Source organism: Sturnira hondurensis, unplaced genomic scaffold (genome assembly GCF_014824575.4).
Source record: "Sturnira hondurensis isolate 20B ecotype Veracruz unplaced genomic scaffold, ASM1482457v3 Scaffold0019865, whole genome shotgun sequence".
In the NCBI taxonomy this organism is placed as follows: domain Eukaryota; kingdom Metazoa; phylum Chordata; class Mammalia; order Chiroptera; family Phyllostomidae; genus Sturnira; species Sturnira hondurensis.
Window position 1 is genome coordinate 75,927 of NW_028092496.1, and position 10,664 is coordinate 86,590.

General features: G+C 38.7%; 1 pseudogene; it reads right to left on the bottom strand.

Moving 5' to 3' along the window:
- Positions 1 to 9,657: 9,657 nt before the first annotated feature.
- On the bottom strand, positions 9,658 to 10,453 carry LOC118974841 (E3 ubiquitin-protein ligase makorin-1-like; annotated as a pseudogene).
- Positions 10,454 to 10,664: the final 211 nt, after the last annotated feature.

Sequence of the window (10,664 nt, forward strand, 5' to 3'; positions counted from 1 at the left end):
TGTTCTAGTTTTTGGCTATTATGACTAGAGATGCTAATCACATACAGGTTATTGTATAAATGTAAGTTTTAATTTCTCTGGGATAAATGCCAAAAAGTGTAATTACCAGTCTGCATGGTAATTGCATGTTTTATTGCATGTAAGAAACTGCCATACTGCAGCACTTTACATTCCCACCAGAAATGTATGAATGACTCTCAATTATCTCTTAAAGGGATTTTAAAATTTTTAAATAACTCATTTACATTTTCTTTCATTTCAACCATTTCCAGAGATCTTCATTTCTTTGGTGTAGATATAAGTTTCTATTTGATAACTTGCTTGAGAACCTCATATACTGTAGGTCTGCTAGTAATAAATTATTTCAGCTTTAGTTTATTCAACAACACTTTATTTATTTATTTATTTATTTATTTATTTATTTTTGTTCAAAATACAGATCTCTCCATTTTCCCACCACCACTTTTTCTGCCCTGCCCACCCCCACCTTGTACCTTCAATCCTTCCCTTTTTGGGGTTTGTCCATGTGTCCTTTATACATGTTCATTAATGATCCTTCCCCTATTTGTCCCTCTTATCCCTTTGCCCTCCAATCTGGTTATTCTCAGTTTGTTCTTTTCTTTTTAAAATATATTTGATTGATTATACTACTACAGTTGTCCCATTCCCCCTTTTACTCCCCTCCACCCTGCACACCCTCTCTAGCCCACATTCCCCTCCTTAGTTCATGTCCATGTGTTATAAGTTCTTTAGCTTCTACATTTCCCATACTATTCTGCCCCTCCCCCTGTCTATTTTCTGCCTACCATCTATGCTACTTATTCTCTGTCCCTTTTCCCCCTCTCTCCTCCTCCCACTCCCCTGTTGCTAACCCTCCATGTGATCTCCATTTCTGTGGTTCTTTTCCTGTTCTAGTTGTTTGCTTAGTTTGCTTCTGTTTTTCTTTTAGGTGTGGTTGTTACTAATTGTGAGTTTGCTGTCATTTTGCTATACATATTTTCTATTTCCTAGATGAGTCCCTTTAACATTTCATAAAATAAGAGCTTGGTGCTGATGAACTCCTTTAACTTGACCTTATCGGAGAAGCACTTTATCTACCCTTTCATTCTAAATGAGAGCTTTGCTGGATAGAGCAATCTTGGATGTACGTCCTTGCCTTTCATGACTTGGAATACTTTACTTTTTTCCAGCCCCTTCTTGCCTGTAAGGTCTCTTTTGAGAAATCAGATGACACTCTGATGGGAACTCCTTGGTAGGTGACTGTCTCTTTATCTCTTGCTGCTTCTAGGATTCTCTCTCTCATTTTTATCTTGGCTAATGTAATTATGATGTGCCTTGGTGTGTTCTTCCTTGGGTCCAACTTCTTTGGGACTCTCTGAGCTTCCTGGACTTCCTGGAAGTTTATTTTCTTTGCCAGATTGGGGAAGTTCTTCTTTATTATTTGTTCAAATAACTTTTCCACTTGTTGCTCTTTCTCTTCCCCTTCTGGTACCCCTATGATTCAGATGTTGGAATGTTTAAAGATGTTCCTAAGCCTCTCTTCATTTATTTTTTGAACTCTTGTTTCTTCACTCTTTTCTGTTTGGTTGTTTGTTTCTTCCTTCTGGTCCACTCTATTGATTTGAGTTCCACTTTTCTTCCCATCACTATTGGTTCCCTGTGCATTTTCCTTCATTTCATTTAGCGTAGCCTTCATTTTTTCATCTAATTTGCAACCAAAATCAACCAATTCTATGAGCATCCTGATCAGCAGTGCTTTGAACTGTGCATCTGATAGGTTGGCTATCTCTTGGCTGTTTAGTTGTATTGGCTCTGGGGTTTTGATCTGTTCTTCCATTTGAGCTATTTATTTTGTCTTGTTGAGCCTGTTATGTATGAGGGGTGGAGCCTTAAATGTTCACCAGAGCACACAACCCAGTAGCTGGGTTGTGATGCTGTATGTGGGGGTGGGGTCCGAGAGGGAAAAATGGTGCTTGCTCCACTCTGTTGAATCTCAGTCCCCTCTACCCCTTCCCCCAAGCAAACTGGGCCTTTCTGTTGCTGACTACCTAGGTGGGTGGCTTGTGTGCATTCTAGGACCCTGTGGGTCTCTCCATTGAACTCTCCTGTGACGCTAGGAGTCTCTCCCTGCACCTCAACCCCCACGGGTGTTTTTAATCAGTCTTTTGGTGTTTTGAGGCTTTATTTCCTCGTGCTGGGACCCAGGGTTGCATGGTCTGTCTCGCCACACAATTTCCTCTGGTTTATCTGTGCACAAATGTGGGACCGCCCAATCAGCCACCTTGCACATGGTGCCTTGCTTCACAATTGCCACCTCAATAGGTTTGCCTGTTGCCACCCCGCACCCACCACCTGCTCACCCAGGGTCCTCCTGCTGCTGTCTTGCACACCCAAGGTGCCTTTGGCACCCAGTGCCACCACTTTTTGTGCTGCTGCCCCTCTCTGTCAGGCTGCCCAACTCCACCCCACTTACCAGTCTGGATGAATGTGTCTATTTATCTCCTTGGTTGTCCAACTTCCATACAGTTCAATTTTCTGTCAGTTCTGGTTGTTATTTTGTGTCTAAGTTGTTGTTGTCCTTATTTTGGTTGTATGGGGAGGCACAGTGTGTCTACCTAAGCCTCCATCTTGACTAGAAGCCTCTCAGTTTGTTCTTTATTTCAATGTCTCTGGTTATATTTTTAAAGATATTTCCACTGGCTGCTCACTATGTAACAGGCGCGACCAGACCAAAAAAAAAAAAAAAAGACTCAAATGGAAGAACAGATCAAAGCCCCAGAGCCAATACATCTAAGCAAACAAAAGATAGCCAACCTATCAGATGCACAGTTCAAAGCACTGCTGATCAGGATGCTCATAGAATTGGTTGATTTTGGTTGCAAATTAGATGAAAAAATGAAGGCTACGCTAAATGAAATGAAGGAAAATGCACAGGGAACCAATAGTGATGGGAAGAAAAGTGGAACTCAAATCAATAGAGTGGACCAGAAGGAAGAAACAAACAACCAAACAGAAAAGAGTGAAGAAACAAGAGTTCAAAAAATAAATGAAGAGAGGCTTAGGAACATCTTTAAACATTCCAACATCTGAATCATAGGGGTACCAGAAGGGGAAGAGAAAGAGCAACAAGTGGAAAAGTTATTTGAACAAATAATAAAGAAGAACTTCCCCAATCTGGCAAAGAAAATAAACTTCCAGGAAGTCCAGGAAGCTCAGAGAGTCCCAAAGAAGTTGGACCCAAGGAAGAACACACCAAGGCACATCATAATTACATTAGCCAAGATAAAAATGAGAGAGAGAATCCTAGAAGCAGCAAGAGATAAAGAGACAGTCACCTACCAAGGAGTTCCCATCAGAGTGTCAGCTGATTTCTCAAAAGAGACCTTGCAGGCAAGAAGGGAGTTCATCAGGTAAGTTAAGGAGTTCATCATCACCAAGCTCTTATTTTATGAAATGTTAAAGGGACTCATCTAGGAAAAAGAAGATAGAAAACACATAGTAAAATGACAGCAAACTCACAATTACTAACAACCACACCTAAAACAAAAATAGAAACAAACTAAGCAAACAACTAGAACAGGAAAAGAACCACAGAAATGGAGATCACATGGAGGGTTAGCAACAGGGGAGTGGGAGGGGGAGAGAGGGGGAAAAGGGACAGAGAATAAGTAGCATAAATGGTAGGTAGAAAATAGACAGGGGGAGGGGCAGAATAGTATGGGAAGTGTAGAAGCTAAAGAACTTATGACACATGGACATGAACTAAAGAGGGGAATGTGGGCTAGAGAGGGTGTGCAAAGTGGAGGGGAATGGGACGACTGTAGTAGCATAATCAATAAAATATATTTTAAAAAAGATATTTGCACTGTGTATAAAATTTGATGTTGATAAGTTATTTTCTTTCAACATTTTATAGATATCATTACATTGTCTTCTATCTTGCATAGTTTTTGATGAAGAGGCTGCTAACATTCTGATTTTTGTTCTTCTCTATGTAGTGTGCCTTTCTCTGGCCACCTTCAGTGTTTACTATTATCTTTGGTTTTCGTCAGTTTTAATATAAGGTGTCTAGGGGTTTTTTCATGTTTTTAAAATACTTATCCTGGTATTATTCTTGGTCCTCTGAAATACTTGACTCTTGAACTTCTGGATTTGATGTCTTACATTATTTTTTGGAAATCATTGCCTATTATCTCATCAAATATTTCTTTTGACCTATTCTATTTTCTTTTGGTTTGGGGGCAAGTTCCATTAAAATGTATATTTGACCATTTGATATATTCCCAAGTTTTTTCGGGGTCCTATTCATTCTCTCTCTCTCTTCCTCTCTCTTTCTCATTTGTGTGTGTGTTTCAGCTGGAGTAATTTCTATTGACATATTTTCAAGTTTCCCAGTTCTTTCCTCATGAAACATTGTGCACATTAAAGTTTGCACAAATCTCAACTTCTCTACTAGCTTTAGTTTCCATTTCAGGATTGAGTATGCCTTTATGATTAACAAACCTCTCTGAAAGATAATAGCTTCACTAGGTCCATGGCTAGGTCTTCTTATCTCCAGGCACTGAGAGAAAAACTTTGCTGATTTCAAGGAAAGAAAAATGAAAACAAATTCAAGAGATATACCCTTTTTACTTCTGTTATTGCAACACATTTTAATGGATCAGAGAACTCAGAATACAAATCAGACCTACTCTATCTACACCCCTTATACTTCTAATTAAAAATGCCCACCCACAGGCCAATTAGGGATATCCCAGTGAGTACTTGTGTGATGTATACCCAGCAGTTATGCTGGCTAGTGAGAACCATTGTTAACATCTCAAGAATTTCTCAAGCTGACTTTTAGACATAGCCATTACTAAAAATTAATATATAAGATTATAATTTAATAAATTATATATTTTAAGATGTGATAAATAATCAAAATATTACTTTATAATTACTACATATTACTAATATTTATGCTGTTAATGTATTAATGTCTGTTGTATTCGTGTGGTGGTACTATATACAAAGTACCAGAAGAAGAAGTAAAAGAGCAAGAAATTGAAAACTTATTTTCATAAAGATAAAGATTCCCTTTATTATGAAGTAACTTAATTATGATGTGCCTTGATGTGTTCCTCCTTGGGTCCAACTTCTTTGGAACTCTCTGGGCTTCCTGGGCCTCCTGGAAGTCTATTTCCTTTGCCAGATTGGGGAAGTTTTCTTTCATTATTTGTTCAAGTAAGTTTTCAATTTCTTGCTTGTTCTTCTTCTGGCACCCCTATGATTTGGATGTTGGAACGTTTAAAGTTGTCCCAAAGGTTCCTAAGCCTCTCCTCATTTTTAAAAAATTCTTGTTTCTTCATTCTGTTACAGTCGGACGTTTATTTTTTCCTTTTGTTCCAAATCATTGATTTGGGTCCTAGTTTCCTTCCCTTCACTGTTTGGTCCCCATATAGCCTTCATTTCTTCCTTTATTTTGCAATTGAACTCAATCAGTTCTGTGAGCATCCTGATTACCAGTGTTTTGAACTCTGTGTCAGATAGGTTGTCTATCTCCTTGTTACTTAGCTCTTTTTCTGGAACTTTGATCTGTTCTTTCATTTGGGCCATATTTCTTTGTCTTGGCACACTGGTATGGATGAAAGTTTTTTCTTTTTACTCCTTGGTTATCAGAATTTCATGCAGTTTTATTTTTCTGCACTTCTGGTTGTTTATTGTTTTTTTTTACACTGGTTGTTATCTTTTTCTTGGTTGTGTGAGGAAGCAAAATGTTTCTACCTAGAGAGGGGCTGGAAAGAAGTATTTGAAGTCATGAAAGTCAAGGACCTACATTACCAAGATTACTCTATCCAGCAAATCTTTCATTTACAATGGAAGGGCAGATAAAGTTCTTCCCAGATAAGGTCAAGTTAAAGAAGTTCATCATTGCCAAGTCATTATTATATGAAATATTAGAGGGACTTATCTAAGAAATCAGTATATCTAAAGATCAAAAGCTATAAGATCAAAAACTATAAATAGTAAAATGATAACAAACTCATAATTTATCAACAACTGAACCTAAAAAACAAAAACAAAAGCTAAGCAAACAATTAGAACAGGAACAGAATTGGAGAAATGGAGATCACATGGAAGGTTATCAGTGGGGAGGGAATGGGAGAGAATGGTGGGGAAAGATACAGGGAATAAGAAGCATAATTGGTAGGTATAAAAATAGATGGATGGAAGGTTAAGAATAGCATAGGAAACAGAGGACTCAAAGAACTTCTATGTACAACCCATGGACATGAACTAAGGGGAAGAATGCTGGAGAGTGGTGGGGGTGGTTCAGGGTGGAGAGGGGATAAAAGGGAGAAAAAAATTGGGACAGCATAATTAGTAATAGCATAATCAATAAAATATACTTTAAAAATATAAAAGTTATTCTTAGATCTCAGACTGTACAATAATAGGCTGTAGTTTGGATTTTGTCCATGGGCTATAGTTTACCAAACCCTAGTCTAGACATAAGAAAATGTTAGTGATGCAGATTAAACTCAAAACCATCATGTCTATAGTTGCTGCACTGTGAAAAAAGCACAAGAAATTAAGGACATATTCTCTACAGTATTCAAAATCTATCATTTAATTAATCAAAAAGCTGCCTATCATTTATGAGTGAGGTCCTGAAGTATGTCTTTATAGTCTCAGTTTTGTCTTATTCATTAATACAAACAAAAGTATAAAATAACATTTAGGTTGGAACTACACTCCTTGGTCAATGACAAAAGTGAGTTATTTGTTGAACAATAATCAAGTATTTTCTAATTGTTTATTGTCGTTTGAGTAAAGCTGTCTCCATTTTGTCTCCACCACTCCTCCACATCCCATGTATCCCCACCTCCCACCCCTGATCCCACCTCCCCTTAGTTTTGTCCATGTGTTCTTTATAGTTGTTTCTGAAAACCCTTCCCCCTCATTCCCCCCATTATCCCCTCCAGCCTCCCCTCTGATTACTGTCAGTTTGTTCTTAATATCAATGTCTCTGGTTATATTTTGCTTGCTTGTTTGTTTTGTTGATTATGTTCCACTTAAAGGTGAGATCATATGGTATTTGTCTTTTACCACCTGGCTTATTTTGCTTAGCATAATGCTTTCCAGTTCCATCCATGCTGTTGAAAATGGGAGGAGCTCCTTCTTTCTTTCCGCTGAACTGTATTCCATCATCAAGTATTTATTTATGGTCTTGATTTCACAACTATTGCTATGAATTACAAAAACTTAAAGTGGCATTTGTAAGAAATAGCAAGTGACACTGTAATTATAGGTGTGTGTAATGTACAATAAAGAATAGGTATGTTGTGGCCCTGGCTGGTACACCAGCCGCTCAGTGGATTGAGCACGGGCCTGCGAACCAGAGGATCGTGGTTCGATTCCCAGTCAGGGCACATTCCTGGGTTGCAGGCCGGTTCCCTGCAGGCCAACTCCCAGCAGGGGACGCACGAAAGGCAACCATACGTTGATGTTTCTCTCCCTCTCCTTCCCCTCTAAAGATAGATAAATAAATAAATAAATAGATAGATAAAATCTAAAAAAAAAGATAAATAAAGATATTTATTTATCTTTAATAAAAAAAGAATAGGTATGTTGTATTATTTGTAAGTTATGTGCTACATATCTTTTTATCAGTAAAATTTATAATGTTAGATATATGCATAGTTTTTAATATCAGAGAGTCCATTTTTAAGCATTTTCAGCATACCAATATGAACAACATCTCATGCTAAGCCAATCATTCCTGAGTAAAAGAATATAAACAGGCATACAGAGTCTGAGTCAGGTGAAGGTGGGTGGCTGAACTGGAAGGTCTGGTGCTCATGAGTGTGTGTAAGAGAGAGAGTGGTAGGAGAGGGGAGAGAAGGAAGAAAGGAAAGAGAAAATGAGGAGAGAGGAAAAAGAGAGGAGAATGAAAAAGAGAGAGAAATGAGAGGTGAGTGAGGGAAGAGAGGGAAGAGAGAGAAGAAACAAAGAACGAGGGGAGACAGAGACAGAATAGTGCAGTAAAGATGTTAGGAATGGAGAAAGCCACCTCAGGCCTTGCCTTTCCCACTCCAGTCCTTTATGGCTCAGCTGTATTTTATCTCCTGTCCCTGGATTCCTATGAATTTGCCTACTATATCCTTACAAGAAACCTCACTTTTCCCTGGCTGGTCCTGGTTGGTGTGGCTCTGTAAATTGAGTGCCAGCCTTCAAACCAAAGGATCACTGGTTTGATTCCCAGTCAGGGCACATGCCTGGGTTGCAAGCCAGGTCCCTAGTAGGAACACGAGAGGCAAGTACACATTGATGTTTCTTTCCCTTTCTTTCTCCCTCCTTTCCCTTTTCTATAAATAAATAAATAAATAAATAAATAAATAAATTCTTTTTTAAAAAACAAAAGAAATTTTGCCCTGGCAGTGTGGCTCAGTGGATTGAGCACTGGCCTGTGAACCAAAGGGTTGCTGGTTTGATTCCCAGTCAGGGCACATGTCTGAGTTGTGGGCCAGGTCCTCAGTAGGGGGCACATGAGATGCAACCACACATTGATGTTTCTCTCCCTATCTTTCTCCCACCCTTAACCTCTGTCTAAAAATAAATAAATACAATCTTTAAAAAAATATTTTTTTCACTTTAAAAAGTTTGTTTCGCTTTATTTAAGACAGCTTAAGTTGATTTCCTGTTTCTTCACAACCCAAATATTCCTGACTAACACAACAAACCACATAAATGTGGAAATGTGAATTCTCTTGTTTTCACATTCCTAAATTCCCCAGATCTGCTCACTGTTAATCACAGGGAAATCTACAGATAATGATGATGCACCATTACATCATGAAAAGGTAAAAAAGGATGTCTCACTAATAAAATCAGTAAATGAAGCAACGTGAGGCTTAAAAATATGTAAGAAAGTAACGTGGTCAGGAGAACTCTGGGAAACCCAAAGCAACTCATGTGGCAATTCAAGGGTAATTAGTGACAGGTGTGTCCTCGCTCCAAGACCACTTGGAAGCAGCCAAGAGAGCCCTTAACTCATATTTAACTTCCTTAGTATATAGTCAAAAAGACCTAAAACATGAATTTGTTTGTTTTATTTGTTTTGTTTTCTAAATAAATTAGAGGTTATAGAGAATAGTTTTGCCTTCTGGTATAATGCAATCTCTATATGAACAGATAAGTAAATAAAGTTTTGTTCTTTTATTTAAATAAATATATTTCTTATAACATTGCTCTGTTTAGGTTATTTTGTTTTTGTTCAGTTATGAGAACAATCTTTAAAGGATGGTGGATTGTTGGTTGGTTTAATGGGTTGAATAGAAAAGTGGAAAATGTAAAACATCAAGAAACGTACGTTCAGAGCAAGGTAAGTTTGTTCACTGAGTCTAAACAGGCGAATCCATTACACACTATCTCCTCAGAAAAATCACGAAGATTCTACTAACTGATACATAGGGATTCCTCATTCAAATAAAAGTAGATATACCAGCTAACTTAGAAGCTACCTGAAATACAAAGAAGAAATCCCAGTTAGAAGAATACCCATTTCAAGATCAAATGCACACATTTAAATGCAGTCCATCTGGTTGAAAGTTGGCACAAGATACTAAATTCTTCCCCCAAATAAAAAGCACAAACAAAGACTGGGGAGGAGTTTCACTTTATAATCTTGCTCTTATATAGCTTAGCCCTTCTCCACTTGAGAATACACTTGAGATATTAAGTGTGGTTGCAGTTGGAGAGGATCTCGAAGCAGCACTCACTGGGGTTGGCTTTCTCATAGACCACCTCCATGCAGATCCCACACACCTTGTCCTTACTGTACAGGACAGCAAATGAGAGCTCCATGTCCTTTTGTGGGCCTCAATGCAAGATTTTATGTGTTGTGACTTCTGGGCTGAGTCCATGGGTGGAGGACCTGCAGCCCACACAGGTCACAGGAGTCTCCATGAAGATACACACAGTTCTTGTCATAGCGGCACTCTCCAACTGCTGCATAGGGGCACAGCTACTGTTCTGTGTCCATGGCAGGCCAGCTCGTTCTCTCTGTCCTCCTTGGTCAATGAGCCCTGCAGGGGTGCTTCATTGCAAAAAGGGCAGTATGGTCACAGTAGGGCTGCCCAGGAACAAACTCAATGGCATTCTTCCAGTCTTCTTAACCTGCTACTACAGTTACAAAGTCTGAATTTCTTGACTCAGCCTCACCTGTATTTGTTTCAAAAATTGGTCCAGCTGCTGATGAAAGACTTGAGGAAGCAGTAAGGGATGATTTTGCAGTTAGCTCTGCAGCAGTCACTTCTTCCTGTTTCAATGGTTTTCTTTACTCATATCTGCAGTGGTCTCCTTCAATACACTACCCTCACTGAAAATACTTGCACACCACACCGTATGGACTATCAGAGTGGTCATGTCAGTAGCAGCAGTTATCTCCTTCCTTACAAACCCTATGCATGAAATACATACCAAGCTGGTCTTGGAAGGAGACAAAGATGGTGTGGGTATCCTCCATGCCTTGTGGAAGTCTACTAAGGGATCTTGGAGAGGGAAGGATAGATCTAAATAAAGATTTATTTGAATCCCATGATGGTTGGCATTGTCCTTAAAGAGCCCCTGTGTAGTTTGTCTTGTTCCTGATTGAGAACGAACTCCAGACAAACAACTGA